Source organism: Lygodium microphyllum, chromosome 5, assembly GCF_053477565.2.
Source record: "Lygodium microphyllum isolate KBCC chromosome 5, Lygodium_microphyllum_v1.1.10, whole genome shotgun sequence".
Classification (NCBI taxonomy): Eukaryota; Viridiplantae; Streptophyta; class Polypodiopsida; order Schizaeales; family Lygodiaceae; genus Lygodium; species Lygodium microphyllum.
The window spans coordinates 143,834,242-143,854,717 of record NC_141139.1 but is presented as its reverse complement, the minus strand read 5'-3'; the positions used below and the strand labels follow the sequence as shown (position 1 = coordinate 143,854,717).

The 20,476-nt window shown below is 44.1% G+C and overlaps 1 non-coding gene across 1 annotated transcript; it reads right to left on the bottom strand.

The window, feature by feature from the left end:
• Window positions 1-3,213: 3,213 nt before the first annotated feature.
• On the bottom strand, window positions 3,214-3,281 carry LOC148036487 (small nucleolar RNA SNORD36). The gene has a single exon (XR_015691057.1). It is a non-coding gene; the product is annotated as a small nucleolar RNA SNORD36 (small nucleolar RNA).
• Window positions 3,282-20,476: the final 17,195 nt, after the last annotated feature.

The window sequence follows — 20,476 nt, the reverse complement described above, 5'->3', positions numbered from 1 at the left end:
TATAGCATCTATACCCTTTTTGCTGCAGAGAATAACCAATAAAGATGCACTTCTCAGCTTTTGGATCCAACTTGGATCTCAGCTCATCTGGCACATGTACATAGGCAATGCAACCAAAAATTTTCAAATGAGAAATATATGGTTTCCTACCAATATACCTCTCCTCTGGAGTCATCCCATGTATTGCTGCAGTGGGAGTCCTGTTCATTATATAGACTGCTGTAGCAACTGCTTCAGCCCAATAAAAATCCGGTAGGTCTTTTTCATTGAGCATGGCATGAGATACCTCTCCAATATGCCTGTTTTTCCTTTCTGCAATTCCATTTTGTTGTGGGGTATGACTGCATGAATATTGTTGCTTTATGCCATGCTCCTATAGGAACCTTGCAAACTCATTTGAGAGGTACTCTCCCCCTCCATCTGACCTTAGGCATTTTATTTGTAGGCCTGTTTCTTTTTCAACCATAGCTTAAAGAGTTTTGAAATGCCCAAAAACTTCACTTTTCTTTTTCATAAAATACACCCAAACTTTTCTGCTATAGTCATCAATAAAAGTGACAAAATAATGAAAGCCTCCAAGAGATGCAGCTTTAGTAGTCCACACATCAGAGTGGATTAATTCCAATGGCTTCTCACTCTCTTGAACATGTCTAGGAAATGGTTTCCTTACCTGTTTTCCAAACTGACAGGCTTCACATACCTTATGCATTTCTGCAACCTTAAATTTTGGCAATCCTGCAACAATATTTTGGGCCTGCATTGATTTAAGTCGCTGTACATTAACATGACCAATGTGTTTATGTCAGATATCAATATCTGCAACTACACCGGTCCCATGTGCAAACATTGCTGCACTCAATTCAAGCATGTCTGCATCCAACGTAAACATTCTGCCCTTCTTCTTTCCTTTTGCTATCAAGCGACCTTTATTTTTCATATCCTCAACAAAGCATCCATGAGGATTAAATCTGACCTGCAAGCCCTGCTCAACCATTTGACCAACAGAAATCAGATTCTTGGTGATATTCGGGACATGAAATACATCGGATAGGTATTTCTTTTTCCCATCTTGCATAGACAAAGGAATTTTTCCAATCTGCACAATAGGATGTGCAGTATCATCTCCAGTCTCCACAAATCCTGGTTTGTCCATTTTCCTTGCATCCTCCATCCATTCTGCATGACCTGTCATGTGGTTTGATGCACCTGAGTCAACATACCACACATCGTTGCTTTCTTCTGCACTTGTCACAGAATTGTTCATGTGCTGCACCATGAACAAATGCTCATTTCTGTCATCACCCTGTCTACTAGAAGATGCATAATTCCCTTGTTGTAATTTTCCATTCATGATGTCATTTTGCTTTTTATAGCAGTCTTTAGCCATATGACCCATTTTACCACAGTAGTAGCATTCAACATTACTGTTTGCATTTTGGCCTCTTTGCCATCCACCACGACCTCTTTGGCTCCCCCTGCCTCTAGAGTTACCACGTCCTCCTCCATAGGACTGGTTTTCTTGAGTTTGCTGCATATTCTGATTTCTACCACGGCCTCCAGATCGGCCTCCTCTACCTCTGCCTCTACCTCTTCCAGCATTTGAGTAGAAGACAACTTCTTTTGAAGTTCCTCCTGAAGAAGATGCACCACCATTTCTCTGCTCCTCAAAAATTAGAAGAGCAATTAACTCCTCAAAATCAGGAAATCTTTCACGAACTGAAATGGATGTCCGAAACTGTGCATAATCCTTTCCTAGACCATTCAAGGTCACAGAAACTAAATCATCATCTTCCACTGGCGACCCAATGGAAGCAAGTGCATCTGCAATCTTCTTCACTTTCATGTGGTAGTCATTGATGCTCATACTTTCTCTTTGCACATTATGCAACTCTTTCTTGAGCTGCATTTTCCTGGCTTGCGTATTTGTGCTATACATTTTTGACAAAGTATCCCATGCCTCCTTTGGCGTACTTGCATCCTGAATATGCACAATCATAGAGTCCGAAATACTGATAGACATCCAGTACATAACTTTCCTGGCTCTCTCATGCCATGCTTTAAATGCTGGAGCCCCAAGAGGAACACCAAGGAAAAGGGAATTCTCTTGCAAGAAAATCTATCTTGTAACATCAACAAGCTTGTTTATCATGTTTCATATGATCACAATGAAGAAAAGAACACCAGGCACAACAAATCTTCATGCAACATTATGTAGATCTCCCACGGATTTGATAGATCAACCATATTCTTCAACATCTTCACAAACTCCATCTATAGAACAAAGAAAGCAAAGGAATACACCATATTTGAATGGAAATACATCACATAGTATTCATCTTCAATATCTTCATAGTCTTCTCTCTCAATCTCTCATATACAATCACTCTGTTTGAGTAGAATTGGCTATCTCTGACTCTCTCTCTCTCTCTCCATCAATAATACATCATATCATCACTACAATCTCTCAAAATCACTCTCAATAATCACTCTTAGGTCGTGGATACCCCTTCCAAGAGGTATGTCTGATATGAAGATTCACCAGAGCCACTACAGTGTCCTTTCATAGCTCACTACTGTCACTTCACTCTAGTCTTCACTTGAGTCTTTGGCAGCTACTTCTTCCACTTCTTTCAGCTCTTTTACACTTGTATTCACCTCTTTCCAAGGCTAGAAAACTTTCCCAAAGTCACACATACATTCCACATAACACTTACAGAAGCATACAGAACAGTCTACAGAACAGTACTAGAACAGCTACAGTACAGAACACAACAGAAACAGAACAGAAGCAGAAGCTCTACAGAAGACCTACAGAAGGTCATCAAAACCTCATAACTCATTCTCAAATCATTCCAAACTCTCACAAACCATTCAATAAGCTTTCACAAGATCTAAATCTTCATCAATCAATACTCCATCCCTCCCTACAGAAGATAATCAGAACAAAACAAAGCAAAACAGAGCAAAACAGAAGGTATACAGAACCTATCAAAACATCACAGAACCACCAATAAACATCATGAACTTCCAAAACACAATCCTTATCATCTAAAACACTCTCAAACCACTTCTAAATCAATCAATCATCTCATAAAATCAACCATTCAGCTCTCAAAAACAACAAAAATCAGCCAAAAAACAAGTCATTTCAACACTCAACATATCCCCACACTTAATAAGGAAGCGCCCTCGCGACCCAGGAAAAAGGGAATACAAGTTCAGGGAAAAGCTCAACTTTGATCGTCAATATCTTTTCAAAAAAAATCCATCCACCACGACCCCAACTTATAACCTGTTTCTGATATAAAAATACAAAGAAAGGAAAACCCTTTATACATTAACACCTCTTATCAAACTAAAAATCACAACAAATTTATAAAGGATATAAGAGTTGGCTTCTTCTTCATCAGCATCAGCTTCAACTCTCCAACCACGACCCCATCACCACAATTCTCCAAAACGTAGCTCGTACACGAAATCCAATAGGAAACCACCACATTCGTTTTACATAAATGAACTCACAACACAAACACTAATACACAACACAACCATCTGAATGACTCCTTCAAAAAGAGAGTTTTGCATTAAAAGCTTCCACCATACATTGGAAAGGTATCAATGAAGATGATCCCTCTTAAAAGATTGATGCTGTCGGAATCGATCCATAGATAAGGATTCATCTACAAAGTTTTTGGGAGGATTTTGAAAAAATTGGAGACAGCACATCCTTTCCAACAGGACCAGGTATCTGCTAGGCAAACAGAGGGCATGAAAATACAATATCTCCAACTGTTGGGAATCAATGCTAACATTGACATTCATGCATAACTTTGGAATAGGCTTGGAATCATTATGAGAGTGCCTATGCATATACGCCAGGTACCAAGCAAAGTGAGCAGTTAATCTCACTGAGGGATCGGCAGACTGGGAATACTGCTGGGCAAAATGAACATAATTCTGATAAGCTTGACTGGAAGCTGTCCATTCTCCTGGAATTACTGGCCAATTAATATGCGGTCCTATAAGACAATCATCCGAACTCCATCCCCTTCTTCTGGAAATCTGATTATCAAACCCGTCACAGTCACTAACCAACTGAGGTGGTTGAGATATGGAAGTGTTAGGAGAGGGTAGTGGAATAAGGGAAAGTGGATGTAGGGAAGGATAGGAAAAATCATAAAAGGAAGAAAATGTTAAAGAAGGAGTGGCAGAAATTTGTAAGGAATCACTAAGGAATGGTGTTAACTGATAAATAGGAAATATGGAGGGTACATTAATGGAGGGAGAATGACAGGGTGGAGAAGGGGAAAATACCCTATCCTCAATAAAGGAACAATAAGTGAAAATGGGAATTTGAGGGAAAGATGAAGGTTGGAAAAGAAGGGGTGAAATTATTGTGGAATTAGACTGACAAAGGGAAAGATATATAGCATAGAGATGAGCCATTTATTGGTAATAGAGGAGGGTAGGAACAGAAGGTCCTAAGAGAGATCGTCTATGATAGGCATCAAAGAAGGTAGCATCAAATGGATTATGTTTGGAAAGATAGGTTAAGAGATCCATCCTCAGTTGGTTAGTACTCTGGGCAAAGGTAGGAGCTGTGTTTTGTCTTTGATTTAGGACCACCGAATCAATCATGGGATGCCACGAATTATCCTGACAATCAGCTACTTTGGAGGAATAACTTTGGAACATGTCAGCTATGCGCAACTCCAAATGATTGACATATAAAACAGCCTGTAAGACCACATCCCCCACATACCATGCCATATCTACCTCATCTGGAATTAACAAATCTCCTCGGAGATACATGTATGACATCAACATGGTATCTGGTGTGACAGAATCTTCAAAGACCATTCTGACTACCTCTGTCAACAACTCAGCAGACCAAGCCCCACTCCAGCCATCCTCTGGAAAAGATAAATCCATCGTGGAAAGCTTCATGTAGAAGACCAACTTCTGTAAGTGGTAGTGGACAAAGAAAGAATGGTCTGGTAAGACATATTCCTGAAACTGTTCAAAGGTAGACCATAACAAGTCCATTCTGGACTGCAATCTTTCCACTTTATATTGGAATAGAGGGCACAAAGTAGCCTGTCTCTGAAGAGCAGCCAAGTCCTGCTGTGAAAGAGAAGGAATCAATGGAACATGAGGGCTTGGAGGAACAGAGCGGGACTTTGCAAGCTGATCTTGCAACTGTTGGATTTGGGAGGCTTGGTTGGCCACTGTGTCATTAGCCATCTGTAAAGCTAACAGTTTGTCATCTAAGATAGCATGGAATTCCGTCGCTTCTCTGGACATCCTCTCCTTCTCTGCTGAAAGGCTAGTAACCTGGGATTGAGCCTCGAATAACTGGGTCTTCAAAGAAGAAATCTCATCACTTTGGGTGGCAACCAGTTGGGTTTGTTGTTCCATTTGCTTAAATAAATCTGCTAGGGTATCCTTAGCAGAAGCTAACTCAGATGTTGCCTTATGCAACTGGTCTTTGGACTGCATGAGCTCTTCATAGAAAGATGCGTACAGCTGTTGAACACAAGCTGTCACTAACAACTCAATGGAACTTTGAATATCCTTGCAGAGGAAAGGAATGGCATCTCCTGAGATGAGACTGTTCAGGGAAGGAACTGAGATCTCTAAGGATCCTTCTCGATGTGCTTAGAACAGGTTATTACAAGTGAGATACCCAGGGAGTTCACTGCCAGAGGTAGCAAGGATAGGCACTGAGGGAAGTACAGAAGGGGCTTTATCCGCTACCCTCTTCAAGCGTTTGCGCTGGATGACCAGGGGAGGCGGAGAATCATCATCCTCTATGTCAATGGGTTCTGACTCTTCTGAAGGTGGAGGAGGAGGTACTGGATCTGATGGAGGAGGTGGAGGCACAGTCTTCTGTAAACCTGAATAGGTCAAGAAGGCAGACAAATATGATCCATATGTGACATTGGTAACATTACCCCGGGTGACTTTAACAAAATGCTGATCCATTTTAGTGAGGAGGTAAGTGCTCCAATCAATAGCAACTCCTTTCAGCACCATCCTGAAAGCTGTGAAAAGCTCTTTGGACAAATAATGGGATGGCGTTTTGGCAGGCATAAATCTGTCCTGAAGGAACTGACACATCGTCTTCCATACGGGATCAGTGATCATAGAAAAGGAAACTCCTGAAGAGTTTATCACCTTCTTAACATCGAGGATTTCCCTTGTCTGCTTCTGCAACAGCTTGAGAATCTCTTCATTAGAGAAGAGCTGACGAGTGGTCACAAAAGGTTCACCTTTGAAGGGAAGAGACAGAGCCTTCCCTAAGCCTCGAGATGTCAAAGTCATAGACATGCCCTGGACTACGCCTGTCTTCTTGCTGTAAGAGGCCAGGAACTCATCACATAACGACCGATCCTCTGGAAGCAATGGAAAAGGAGTGGCCACAAAAGCAGCAAGTCCCGCCTTCGTGAGAGGCTCAAAAGTAAGTAGGGAAGAGTAATCCCTACTAACTAGTGGGACGTACTGGATAGGGGGAGGAGCATGAGAAGGCGCCATTCAGATGGTTACACACACACCACAAACACAGACAATCAAGGAGAATGCCTGCAAAGCAACAGACAAAAACCAAGGATAAGAGAACAACCAATAAAACGTAACACGACCAACTAACCCCAAGCAAACCACATCCTAGAAAAAATTTGACATGATCTTGAGACAAATGCGACTGAAAGCTTCATGCGATGCATCAGACAAACACCCAGAACCCCGTATCAGGCAACAAAAGAAAAAAAACTGCATACTGTACCCATAACCGTAACTAAGACAGGAAACCAAAATAAGACCACATTCGACACATAGCAAAACTATATCTGTGATAAACCAAGACTGGACCATGGAAAATAATACTAAGAACTGCGCATACCCATCCCACGAAACGGTTCATTAAAAAGAGGAAGTAAGTGCAATGAGGGGGGAATTAATTTAATGAAGGGTTGATTTTAATAAATTATTAAAAATGGGTGAATTTTTATTAGGTGATAAACCTTAGCAAGAAAACGGCGGTTCCTTATTATAAATTAAATTATCAATTATTAGGTGAAGCGGTGCAATTATTCGATTCCCGGACTTCGATTCCCGACTGGGTCTCTAAATGCAATTCATTGATTACAAATTAAGGTGATGTGGAGCGCTTTTTTGCCAGCGCGTGCTCTTGTGACGGCTGGTTCATTTTAATAAAAAATTAAAGTGCCTCTTTAGCGCACGTAGCGCGTGCTAAGTGAACGGCGGGTTTATTTTAATTTAAAAAAATGTGTGTGTTGAGCACGAATGCGCATGGAAACTGGGGGTGAATTAAAGGGTTCATTTGAACAATTAATTGGTGATTAAGGGAAAAATGAAAATAATTAAAGCACATAAAATAAATACCTGGAAGGGGTGTGTATGTAATGCAGAAATGCGCACGAAAGAGGCTCCCAAAAGAAGTGAATCCAGTAAGGAAAAAGTAAAGATCACTATTGAAACAACAAAGACAACACCTTAGCGGATGTGTGGATTTGATTTTTGTTTGGTTTTTAATTTTTATTTTTATGTTTTATTATTATTTTTATTTTTATTTTGGTGTGAAGTTGTGATTATTTATGGTTGAATAGATGGAAAATGATCAAGGGAGGTTAGAGAAATTTTTGAGAATTGTTTAGAATTTTTTTAGAATTTTGTACTATTTTTAAATGAATTTTCTACATTTATTGGCAATTTGGGGGTTAAATGTGGAAATATGTAATTTTCAGAAATTTTAGGGTGAGTAATTTCCAGCGGACAAACTCCCAAAAATTGGCAAAAAGCAAAAGGAATTTCGAGAAATTTTTTTGAATTTTTTTATGGAAAAATTAAGTTAGAAATTAATTAAATCACATAAATCATGTTAATCAGATAAGTCAATTAGAAAGAAGTCAGTTAAGTCTGGTTAGTGTGGGTAAGTTAGGTTAGTCACAGGAAGTCAAGTCAGGTTAGGTTAGTCACGTTAGGTTAGTCAGGGTAGGTTAGTCAACTAGGCTACAGTTAGTTTAACTAGGGTAAGGTTAGTGTAACTAACTTAGGGTTAGAGTAACCTAACTAGGGTTAGTAAACTAACTAGGGTTTGGTGGTTAGTGGGTGGGGTTAGGTTAGTGGGAGGTTTAACTAACTAGGGTTAGTGTGAGTTAACTAGGTTAGGGTTAATTTTTAACTTAAGTTAAGTTAATGGGGAACCTAACTGAACTTAGGTTAGTAGTAATTAAACCAAGGTTAGGAACTAACCTAGGTGTGGTTAGAGTAGGAGGAGGTGGTGGGAGGTGGGTGGTGGGGAAGGAGGAGAGGCGGGCGAGGAGGACGGTGGCGGCGGCACGGCCGAGGAGCGGCGGCGCGGCGTCTGCTGGCGGGGCGGCCTGCGACGAAGGCGGCGGCCACAGGCGACCAGGGCAGGGGACGGGGGAGGCGGCGCGACAGCGGTGGCGGCGTCCACCAGACGACTACAGTGGCGCGGGAGGTAGGCACGGAGAGCTCCACGTCAGCGAGGAAGGCAGCAGTCGGCGGCTACGAGGGCCACAAGCGGCAGGAGCAGGGCTCCGACGGCGAGGACGGCGCGGGGCAGGGCTGGCCGAGGAAGAGGGAGCGTCGCGTTAGGGAGGCAGGGAGGAGGTGGGGAGATGGCGTGGAGGAGGGAGGCGGGCGAGGAGGTGGGGAAGATGGCGTGGAGGAGGGAGGCGGGCGAGGAGGTGGGGAAGATGGCGTGGAGGAGGGAGGCGGGCGAGGAGGGGAAGGCTCAGGCATGAGGGAGGAGAGAAGGAGGAGAAGAGGATGAAGAGCAGGCGGGAGAGTAGGGAGGGAGAAGAAGAGGAGGAGAGGGAAAAAGAAGATGGAGGGAGAAGAGGGGAGGAGGAAGGTGGGAGGAGAAAGGGAGAGGAGAATGGGAAGGGTGAAGGAGATGGAGGTGGAAAGGGAAGGCGGGCACGTCACGCAGGGAAGGGAGAGGGAGAGGTAGTTAGGTGGGGAAGGGGCGGGGAGAGAGAAGGGTGGGATGGGGGATAGGGAAGGGTGTGGGTAGGAAAGGGCGCCCATTGGGGGGGATGGGCAGCGGGCGCCCGGGGGATGGGCAGGGGTACCTATGGGGGGTGCCCAAGGGGTGCCCGGGGGAAGGGTAGGGGAAAGGGGGTCATGGGGTGGGTAGGGTCAAAAGGGTAGGGGGTGGGGGAAAATGGGCCCGTACCCCCGTCCCGCGCACATGCGCGGGGCGGGGTTAAAAAATTTGCCATGACGGGATTGAAATGGCGCTGGGACGACGGGACGGGTCATGTGGACACGACCGGGGCGCGTGGAGATACGTAAAATCGAAAAAGGGCGCGTTCACGCGCAAGACAGACGCGCAAATACACATAAAAATAAAGAAAAATTAATAACTCCCAATCCGGACGTCAAAACGAAATAGCGTAAAAACAAAGAGTGGGCAGGACGACATGGAGAAAACAAGAAAAATATATGACGGAGATTTCGGGAGGGGTAAAGGGCGGTCACGTGCAAAAAACACAAAAAATGAACAAAAAACGCAATTTAAAAATTAATATCGAAAAATCCATGCATCGGAATGAGGTGCAAAAAAAAAAAACTGTGCAAAAAGATGTGCCCGACAATCCTATCTCACCAAAACATAATTCCGATGGAGATAAGACGCGTTCACATGGGAAAAACCCAAAAAACAAACCCGAAAATGGGATCGAAATTTAATATCGGACGAAGCGTTCACCGGAATGACATGCAGTATGAAGGAAAAATGTCCACAAAAAGGATTGGCACAGGGGTATCACGTTAAACCGCAGTTCTGGTGCAAGTAGGAGGGTTCACATGCAAAAAACTCCAAAAATACGCCCGAAAACGCATTGAAAAATGAATAATAAAAAATCCAAAAGTCGAAAAAGGGAGGAGGAAAAAGGAAAAAGGTGGAGGAAGGCACAAGGGACACGGTTGTCAAATCAAATTGGAAGTCTGATGCAAATAGGGCAGGTTCACATGGAAAAACGTCAAAAATACACACGAAAAAGGTCGTAAAAAAACCCGAAAATTTAATAACGGACAAACCGTGTATCGGAAGGATGCGGAATAAAAAGGAAAAATGTCAGGTAAAAAGTGTGGTCAGGGCTATAACGTCAGAGCATGGTTCCGAAGCAAGAAAAGCGCGTTCACATGGAAAACCGGCTAAATTGCACAAAATGATTCAAAAATTAATAACTCAAAAACCGTGCACCAAAATAAGGGTAGGTAAAAAGAAAAAATGGTCAATTCAAAGGGAGGAACAGGGCTATAAGGTTGGATTGGGATTTTGGTGAACGTAGGGTGCATTCACATGGCAGGACCTCAAAAGCAGGGAATGAAGGAAAACTGCAGGGGAACAGCCCCAAGGGTGGGTGAAACATAAACGAGTGGGTGGGAAAGGACCCCATCAAGGTAACAACGAAGCATGGCATACATGCATGAACAGGTTAAGGCATATGCAGAAGATATACAATGTAGACGCGCAGGGACGCGTCCCCACACTTAAGACCTTAACGGATAGGGTTAACCGAGCAACAGGGACCTAGGACCACGCCACGGACCATCCACTAACGTCCCCACACTTAAAACATGACCAGCACTGAGAAACAAAAGTTGTAGGGTTAGAAAAACTTGGCCCATTTTGTTGAGGATCAAAGTAAGAGTGAGTGTCGATGGCACGTCCAGTGTTGTTGTCGGCGTCTGGAGGTACCAAGGCATCTTCTCGGCACACGTTCGTCATGGCAGGGACCACGCAGCAGCACCCAGGGAGGTAGCTGGTTGAAGGAATCGCAGGAAATCCGTCGATGATGATGAGGGATACTACACTCAACTCACAATCACTCAATTGAAATGAAAGAACAGTCACTCGCCCCATGACTGATATCACTTGAGGAATAATGATTAAAAACCCATATCTCATACTCGGTTGAGGAATCAACAAGGGGGAATGGTGCAGAAAGAGTACGCCAGGGTGCACAGTTGATGGTGCATTAGTGCGTCCAACCCGTCTGGCATTAGTGCAAGGAGGAAGGCAAGGGAGCCTTACAGTGCAGTGTATAGAACAGGGTGGCGTGTCTTGTGATGACGGCAAAGACCCATCCCGTGGGTGCATAGGGAAACGGGAACATACTTGACTCCAAGTGTCGTAACGTCCCTCAATCTCACCTCTCGATATTTGATTGAAGAAACTCCAGTCACACTCATCCCACCCTCTGTCTCACGCTCTGTTGATAGATACAAGAGGGCAGCCTTTTCCTGAAACCCGTTGATGTAATCCTCACAGTCACTTGTGCAAAGATTGTATGCCTTGTGCACATTTGATGGTGCAACTGTACATCCCACCCTGTGCCGGCATAGGGTGCAAGAAGGAAGGCCAGGGAGCCTTATAGTGCAGTGCACAGAAACAAATCGTGCTTTGTGCATTGAGAGGCCCATCCCGTGCGTGCAACATTTCATTCCCACTTCTCACCTCTCATTTGATTTGAAGGGAAAAAACTGGTCTCTCGACCCACCCTCTGTCTCACTCTTTGTTGATAATTACAGAGGGCAACCCATACTTACTTCCCCATCCGGTTAGGATGAAAGCTCACGTCACTCAAGGAGTTGTCGATGAAGATCGCGTCATCAGTTGTTGAAGAGGCGTACCCAGGGAGGTAGCCATCAAATCGAATATTGTATTGGATAGGAACATGTTGTCTGCTAGAGGACAGGTAGTCACTTTGCAAAGAGACCCAGGACATAGCGTACCAAGGGAGGTAGCTTCGGAATTGGATCCTAGGGATATCAATTAATGAATCCACTTTCTGGACTGCTGGGTGTTACCACCTTTTTTCACAGCCAGCTTCTCGCCCAAGGGTGTTTACCACCTTTTCCTGAAACGAGGCCTGCTATGACAGGGAATTGCTTCCTTTTTTCTCATAACAGTTTTTTTTTTTCTTCTTTATTTTCCCCTATTCCTGAGGGTGTTTCCACCTTTTCTCAAAGAATAGGTAGGCATGACAGGGACCTAAGTCCTTTTCTCCCATGACCGATATGTTTTGTTTTGTTTTTTTTTTCCTCCTTTTTTTTTCTGTAAATTGAGCAAGGGAATGGTAGAAAGACCATTTGTCAGAACCCACCTTGCCACTGATGCTAGTGGAAAATAGAGGATAAGAGATCAAGGCTGAAAGGGGGTTTTGAGGGGACAGAGGGTTGCGTCCACCTCATCAGAAGTGGTTGAAGAACGGCTATCAGAAGTAGCAGCATAAGAAGTACAGTGCCGCGCCAATAAGAGAGAGGATCAAGTGACCGTAATTGTCAAGATTCCCAAGGAGGGAAGTACTTCTTCAGGCGATATCCATTGATCAGAAAGGGATCATCAAAGGCATCAACGGTCTGCACTTGGACAAAGCCATTAGGATTGACTGCAAGTACCTTATAGGGGCCCATCCACCGCTGTTGGAGCTTGCCAGGAAACTTGCCAAAGCGTGAATCATAGGCTAGGACCAAATCACCTTCTTTGAACTCCTTGTGCTTGATGAAGCTATCATGGTAAGCCTTACGTCGAGCTTGCGTGGCTTCCATGCACTGTAGAGCCATCCTACGAATTTCGTCCAAACATTCCAGGTGCAGGAGACGACGTTGCAGTGAATCATCATCCCCCAAACGCTCTTTGATAGCCACTCTCAAAGAGGGTAGTTCCAATTCAACCGGAAAAACGGCTTCTGTTCCATACACCAGCTAGAAGGGTGTCTGTCCTGTTGCTGCTTTATGGGATGTTCTATACGCCCAGAGGGCTTCTGTAAGTCGATCGTCCCAATCACGACGATGTGCGGCAATCGTCCTTGTCAGAATCGAGCAAAGGATGCGATTCGTGACTTCGAATTGGCCGTTGGCTCTGGGGTAATAAGGAGTGGACTTACGATGGTGGATCTTATACAACTCTGTCAACTCTTCCATGACTTTGTTGAGGAAATGAGTGCCTCTGTCACTTACCAGCTCTAAGGGACTACCAAAACGGGTGATGATATTCTCGTACATGAACAGGGCCACGCTGTTACCATCGTCCCGCTTTAGGGCTTTAGCTTCACACCACTTTGTAACATAATCCGTACATACAAGGATGTATCGGTTCTGTTTCCTTCTGGTAGGAGGATCGATCGGACCTACGAAGTCGATGCCCCACTTCTCAAACGGCTTCAACGGAAGGATAGGTTGCAGTGGCATGGCACTTGTCTTCGTGGGTTTCCCCATTCTTTGACAAGCATCACATCTTTTACAGTAATCATAGGCATCCTTATGAATGGTAGGCCACCAATATCCTGCTAGCAAAGCCTTCCTGGCTGTAGCTTCTCCTGCAAAGTGACCTCCACATGGCTCGTCGTGGCAAGCCTTCAGAACAATCCCAATCTCTTCTCCTGCAACACATCTTCGGAGCACTTCATCTTTGCCTTTCTTGTATAGTGCACCGCCTAACAGGGTGTAGGAGACTGATTCTAGCATGAGCTTCTTCCTTTCCCGACTAGAAATACCAGGAGGGTACTGTTGGGTTGCCAGCAGATTGGCAATGTCTGCATACCAGGGAGTTACAGTTTCTACCAAGAATAGGGAAGCATCAGGGAGGTCTGGATCATCCTGCTCCTCGTCTGCAGTTTGTGGGATACGCGACAAATGATCAGCCAGAACATGGGAACGACCAGGCTTAGTAATCACCTCAAAGTCGAACTCCTGGAATAAAAGGAGCCATCTCATCATTCGTCCTTTCACATCTGCTTTGTTCATCAAGAAGGACAGGGCCTCATGATCCACATAAAATTTAAAGTGGGTGGATAGGAGGTAGTGGCGGAACTTCTCCAGGGCAAACACCATTGTCAAGCACTCCAGCTCTGTCACTGTATAGTTCCATTCCCTATCAGTGACTTTCTGGCTTGCATAATAGATCGGTTGATCCAACTTCGAGGAGCCCTTTTGGCAGAGGACAGCACCTAAACCTTCAATTGATGCATCAGTGTGTACATGGAACTCTTTCATCCAATCAGGAGGTTGCATAATGGGTGCCTCTATCAAACACTGCTTCAGAGTGTGAAAGGCTTTGTCACATTCTTCTGTCCAAGTAAACTCTACATCTTTCCTCAGAAGCTTGTGCAAGGAGGTTGCCTTAGTCGCAAAATGGGCTATAAACCGTCTGTAGTAACCCACATGGCCTAGGAATCCCCTCAACTGTTTGAGGTTGGTGGGTGCTGTCAGAGCTGCGATCTTTTCAATCTTTGCAGGGTCTGTTGATATTCCTTGTGCAGAGACAATGTGGCCCAACAGAACTCCAGAAGAGACCCCAAAGATGCATTTATCGGGGTTGAGGGAAACCCCATACTCCCGGCATCGATCAAAGCATTGCTCCAAATGTCCCCAGTGTTCATGGATCAAACTATAGACACAGAAGTCATCCAAATATACCTCGATAAAGTCATGCAGATGATTTTGAAATGCGGCCATCATGACTCGTTGGAAAGTAGCAGGGGCATTGCAAAGCCCAAATGGCATCACCCGGTAAGCGTAGGTCCCCCATTCTGTGGTGAAGGTTGTTTTGGACTGGTCTTCTTCTGCGATTTGGACTTGGTTGTATCCACTGAATCCATCCAGAAGAGAATAAAGCTCATGTCTTGCCACTGTGTCCAACAGTTGGTCTGTGAAAGGGATAGGAAAGTGATCCTTCTTTGTTTTGAAATTAAGCTTTCGGAAATCCACACATATTCGCAATTTTTCATTCTTCTTGGGTACAACCACGATGGGTGAAACCCATTCACTATTTGCCACTGGATAAATGAACTCGGCTTCCACAAGCTTCAACAGCTCCGCTTTCACCAAGGTGGAATAATTCGGGTTCATTCGCCTCTGTCGCTGCCGTACTGGCTTGGCATCAGGCTCCAAGTCAATATGATGTTGACATATTGTGGGATCAATCCCCTTTAGGTCTTTGTAGGACCATGCAAACACGTCCAAATTTTCTTTCAACAAGTTGTACAAGGTTGACAACTCCTCTTCTGGGAGGCTGCTACCCACCTTCAAGTGGCGTTCAGTGCCTTCAGCATCCACAAAGGTTAACTGCCTTTCGCCTTCTACTTCACGGATGAAGGTTCCACGGACTGCTTCTGGATACAGATCCGTCTCCTTCAAGGGAGTGGTGTCCTCTTTTGATGTCCCACTAGAACCAACTTCTTCTTTTGGTGGAGACTTAGGTTGCTCCTTGAGATGTTGAAATGGGATAAGAGCCGTTTCGGATTTGGTTTCGAGATTGATTACGTCCTGGCTTGAAGACTCATCTTCTGATGATACATCCAGGAACGTCACATAACAAGGACCCTCTAATGCCTGTTGGATTGGTGGAACTGGTACTTGTTGGCACGGTGCATCATCATCATCTTTCTTTGGCAAGGATGGATTAGGACGGCATGAGCCACTCTTGAAAGACGGATTGTTCTTCTGAATCCATCTTTTATACAGGTTTTGCATATGAGAAGATCCATTTACCAGACCAAATGGTACCATCACCATTCTGTCCCATAGCATGAGGTTGTCTGTTTCTGATGCTTCTGGAACTTCTTCTTTAAATATATCCTCTTCAGGTGGGATAAATTCTTCTGACTCACTTTCATAATCTTCTTCGTCCATATCATATCCATCCTCTTCTGTCTCTGTCTTTGCTTCTATTTCTGCTTCGGTTTCTGTCTCTGCTTCTGCTTCTATTTCTGCTTCTGCTTCTGCTTCTGTAGGAGCTCTGTAACAGAAGAACAGATTCTCTGTTTCCTCTCCTATCTCTGTCTTTGTTTCTGTTATGGCCATGTAACAGGGAGAGCAGTACATCCATGCTTCTATCTCACTATCAGAAGTGATTTCAGAAGTCATTCCTGGTTCAGGCAAGAAGTATTCACCCATTGATAATGGCTTTGCCTCTTTTGGAAGTCGGCTTACAGTATCCACTGTTAAGGAATGTGCCACTGTTTTTTTGGGAAGGATCTGTTTGACAACATCTTCGTCTGTTGATGTTCCATCCGCAACCTCATTAGGGGAGTCAGAAGATAATTCCAAGGAGGTGGATCCATGTCCTTTTTGAGAACCATACAGTTTCAGCACCACTTTGTTGGGTCCTCTACCCAAGGTCAAGGTTCCTTTGAACCAATCCGTCCTTGCGGCTTCAAAAAGCCATGGTCTACCCAGTAACAGAGGATAGGATGTACCATAAGAGTTTGGCTTCACCACCAGATAGGTTAGCCAATAATCTTTTCCAGCCACTGTAGTCTTCACATATGGAAGAATGCCCAAAGGCTTGATTCTACTCTGATCCGCTAGTCTGATGAGCCATTGGGTTGGTTGCACACCTTGTAGGCCTAGATCCTTCATTGTCACATCCGTCATAATGTTTACTGATGAACCACCATCAATCAGTGCGTTTGCAATGAAGCAGCCTTCTATCCACACGCTCGTCTCTGGAGTACCCGGATCTAGGAAAGCATTAGCCACGTCCACTTCTTTTACAGGCTCTAGAGCCTTGTTGGATTTTGTTGCTGTTGAGGGAGCAATCCTTAAACCACGTCTTCTTGTCAGTATACTTTTGAACCTTTTCCGGCAACTGGGAGACAACATCAATAATTGTCGGAATGTAAGGTTTGGTTTAAAGGTATCTAGATCTCTGACCAGACCGTATTCCTTAATAGGATCCACTGGCTTCTCTAACCGATTAGGGAATGGAGCAACACCCATTTTCATTTTCCCTCTTTCTTCCAACAGGGGAATTATGGGAACTTCTTCTGCTACTTGTGGCACTTCCTCCTCTTCTGTATCCTGGACCTTTGGTCCTGTCTCTGTAATTGTCTCTATAACTCTCTGTGGCACTGTAGTGCTCTGTACGGCACTGTTAGGCTCTGTTTTGTTCTGTTCTTCTGGTGGAAGATTAAACTTCACTGTTCTGGCAGGAGGGTTATTTTCTTTCTGGACAGGTGGTTCCTTCTGCTTTGCACGCATGATGGCAGCAACTTCCAATTCCACTAAATTGGAGGTAGGCTCTTGGGCCTTGGCTGGACTATCAGTAGCACTGTTTTTCACTGGGGCTGGGCTTGGGCAGTCTTTTGCAGTGTGGCCTTCTCCTTTGCATCGACTGTATAAGGGCTTGTAATCCACTGACCTTCTGGGATTTGGACAATTTGGTGAGATGTGTCCCTTTTCTCCACATCTGTAACACTCCACTTCTGATCTCTGACCACCGCCAGACTGTCTTCCTCTGTAACTCTGAGAATGAAATCTTCTAGGTCCAAAATTAGGACCAAACTCTCTAGGCTTGGGTCAAATATCTTGTGTTGTCATTTTGGATTCCAACAAGTTAAATCTTGTGTCTTCTTCCTTCCTTCTCCTATCATGCATCTCCTTCAGAGAGCAAATGTCCTCTGTATGGTTCTTCCGCAAACAGTAAGAACAGAAGGCCCCAGGAATAGTTGGTTTTCGTGTACATTCAGTGGCTAAATGGCCTGTTTGATGACACTTACCACACCAAGTATTTGACCGCATCACATCTCTTCCTGCTCCTGCAACATTGGATATGCTCGCGGTATTCACTTTCAACGTCTGTAGTTGTTCTGTAATCACATCCATCAACTCTTTTTTTATGTTTGCAACTGAGTTGGATAAATAATCCTTCAAGATTTCTCCTCCTAACGTACTGGCAGGAGAGTTTTGAGGAGTCTCTGTAATCACTGCATAAACAGGTTGGGCTGGTACAGAGGGGTCTCTATTCTGGTTCTGATTCAGGGCTCCTGTTTGAACTGTTGGCTGTTGGCTCCAGTTGATAGGGTTCTACTGTTGCTGCTGATTTGGCATTGAGGAAATTGGTTGGGACCATTGATGTTGTGGTTGAACCATCATTTGAGGCATGGATTGTGGCCACTGTGGATTTGGTGCACTGTACTGTGATACCGGGGGCATCTGTTGGTAGGGGTAGGGAACAGTCCCTGGGACTGCATTTGGTGGATACATCATTCCTGGCATCAGGGGAGGTAGGACTCCTCTTCCTGTATTCATCGCCAATCTAACTTCCACTTCATCGTACAGTCTTGCACCTTCTGTTGCAGCTTGCAGGGTGGCTGGTCTTTGTAGCTCCACAAACTTACGGACTTCTGGTTGTAATCCTCTGAGAAACACCCCCTTCTGAATGCCATCATCTAGATTATGGTTAGTCCATCTCTTCAGGATGGATTCCATTCTTGAGACATAAGCTTCTACTCTTTCTCCAAAGGACTGACTTAGGTTCATAAATTCCTCTCTCATCCGTTCTTCAAAACCTTCACGCCTGAATTTAGTGAGGAAGGCCAACTTCAGGTCGTCCCATGTGCCAAAAGTTCCTGCTGCTTGTCTCTCATACCACTGAAACGCTGCGCCCTTGAAAGTGGCGGGGAATATCGCTAACCAATGCTCAGGGGTTCTGGCATTGTTAGCCACACATGCTACCATAAACTCTGCTACATGAAGATTGGGGTCTTCATTGTACTCTCCCTTAAAAACTGGCAATGGGACTACATTCGCTGGTCTGTCATCAATATTTCCAGGACGGATCTGGCTTGGAAGTGGACCTCCAGCAGGAGGAAGGGCTTGATGTGCCATTGGGACTTCTGTAAAGAGTTCCGCAAGGGCGTCAAAGGCGGCTTCTGCGGCTAGCTCGCTCTCAGCCTTGATTTTTGCTTTCTCTCTTCTCACGTACCTCTAGACTCATTCTAACGCTTGCCTTTTTATTGCGTCATTCATCAGGGGTGTGGCTCCACTATGTTGTTAGTGCTCCACAGAGGGTTAACAGAAGGCTTCAGTCTCTGGAGGACTCTCTTGCCAACATTTCTTCTACTTCTTTCTTTTCAACGTCCTTGAATTCTGCTTTCATGCCACTGCACAGGGGAAGGTATCGATTCTAAAGGTGTCAAAATGCATACGTCTGAGCATGGTGGTGGTGCCATCATCATAGTAATGCCAGCTTCTGATGGTTTCAACAGTGTATATTGTGAAAAACACTCTGTCTACCAACTTCTAATGGGTTGCTAATTGAACAAATAGAAGATTATCAGTACACCAAGTATCCCATGTATCTTGCTATTGAGCGTCCACGAACAAATTCCAACTCTTTTCCTTCTTGTCTTTGTGAACCTCTACAGACCAAGACTCTTGAAGCTTCTTCACAATCTCCCACTTGATGTTGTCTGGAAACTTCTCAATGAATACCAAATCTTCCATGGATGGTCATTCTCTTTGTTTCTGCTCTTCAGTTTGTCCCCAAATAGTTTGCCACCAAGATGCAAGTTTATGCTGCTTCAACAGGAAGAGGAAACTGTCCACCACATAGAGCATGCATCATGATGGTGATGTGTTTCCGCCATTGTGGGATGAACTTCTTGTGGAAAGTGGCTTTGATTATGAGAAATTTCAACTCTTCAGTGGAAGAAGGAATTTTACAAACATCCATTGAATTCTTCTATTCTTGGCAATGCCATTTCCTTCATTTTCAGCCTCTTCTGGTGCTTGTTGATGGCAAGATTCCCCGGCTGCGCACCAAAAACATGGAGCCCCAAGAGGAACACCAAGGAAAAGGGAATTATCTTACAAGAAAATCTATCTTCTAACATCAACAAGCTTGTTTATCATGTTTCATATGATCACAATGAAGAAAAGAACACCAGGCACAACAAATCTTCATGCAACATTATGTAGATCTCCCACGGATTTGATAGAATCAACCATATTCTTCAACATCTTCACAAACTCTATCTATAGAACAAAGAAAGCAAAGGAATACACCATCTTTGAATGGAAATACATCACATAGTATTCATCTTCAATATCTTCATAGTCTTCTCTCTCAATCTCTCATATACAATCACTCTGTTTGAGTAGAATTGGCTATCTCTGACTCTCTCTCTCTCTCTCTCCATCAATAATACATCATATCCTCACTACAATCTCTCAAAATCACTCTCAATAATCACTCTTAGGTCATGGATACCCCTTCCAAGAGGTATGTCTGATATGAAGAGTCACCAGAGCCACTACAGTGTCCTTTCATAGCTCACTACTGTCACTTCACTCTAGTCTTCACTTGAGTCTTTGGCAGCTACTTCTTCCACTTCTTTCAGCTCTTTTGCACTTGTATTCACCTCTTTCCAAGGCTAGAAAACTTTCCCAAAGTCACACATACATTCCACATAACACTTACAGAAGCATACAGAACAGTCTACAGAACAGTACCAGAACAGCTACAGTACAGAACACAACAGAAACAGAACAGAAGCAGAAGCTCTACAGAAGACCTACAGAAGGTCATCAAAACCTCATAACTCATTCTCAAATCATTCCAAACTCTCACAAACCATTCAATAAGCTTTCACAAGATCTAAATCTTCATCAATCAATACTCCATCCCTCCCTA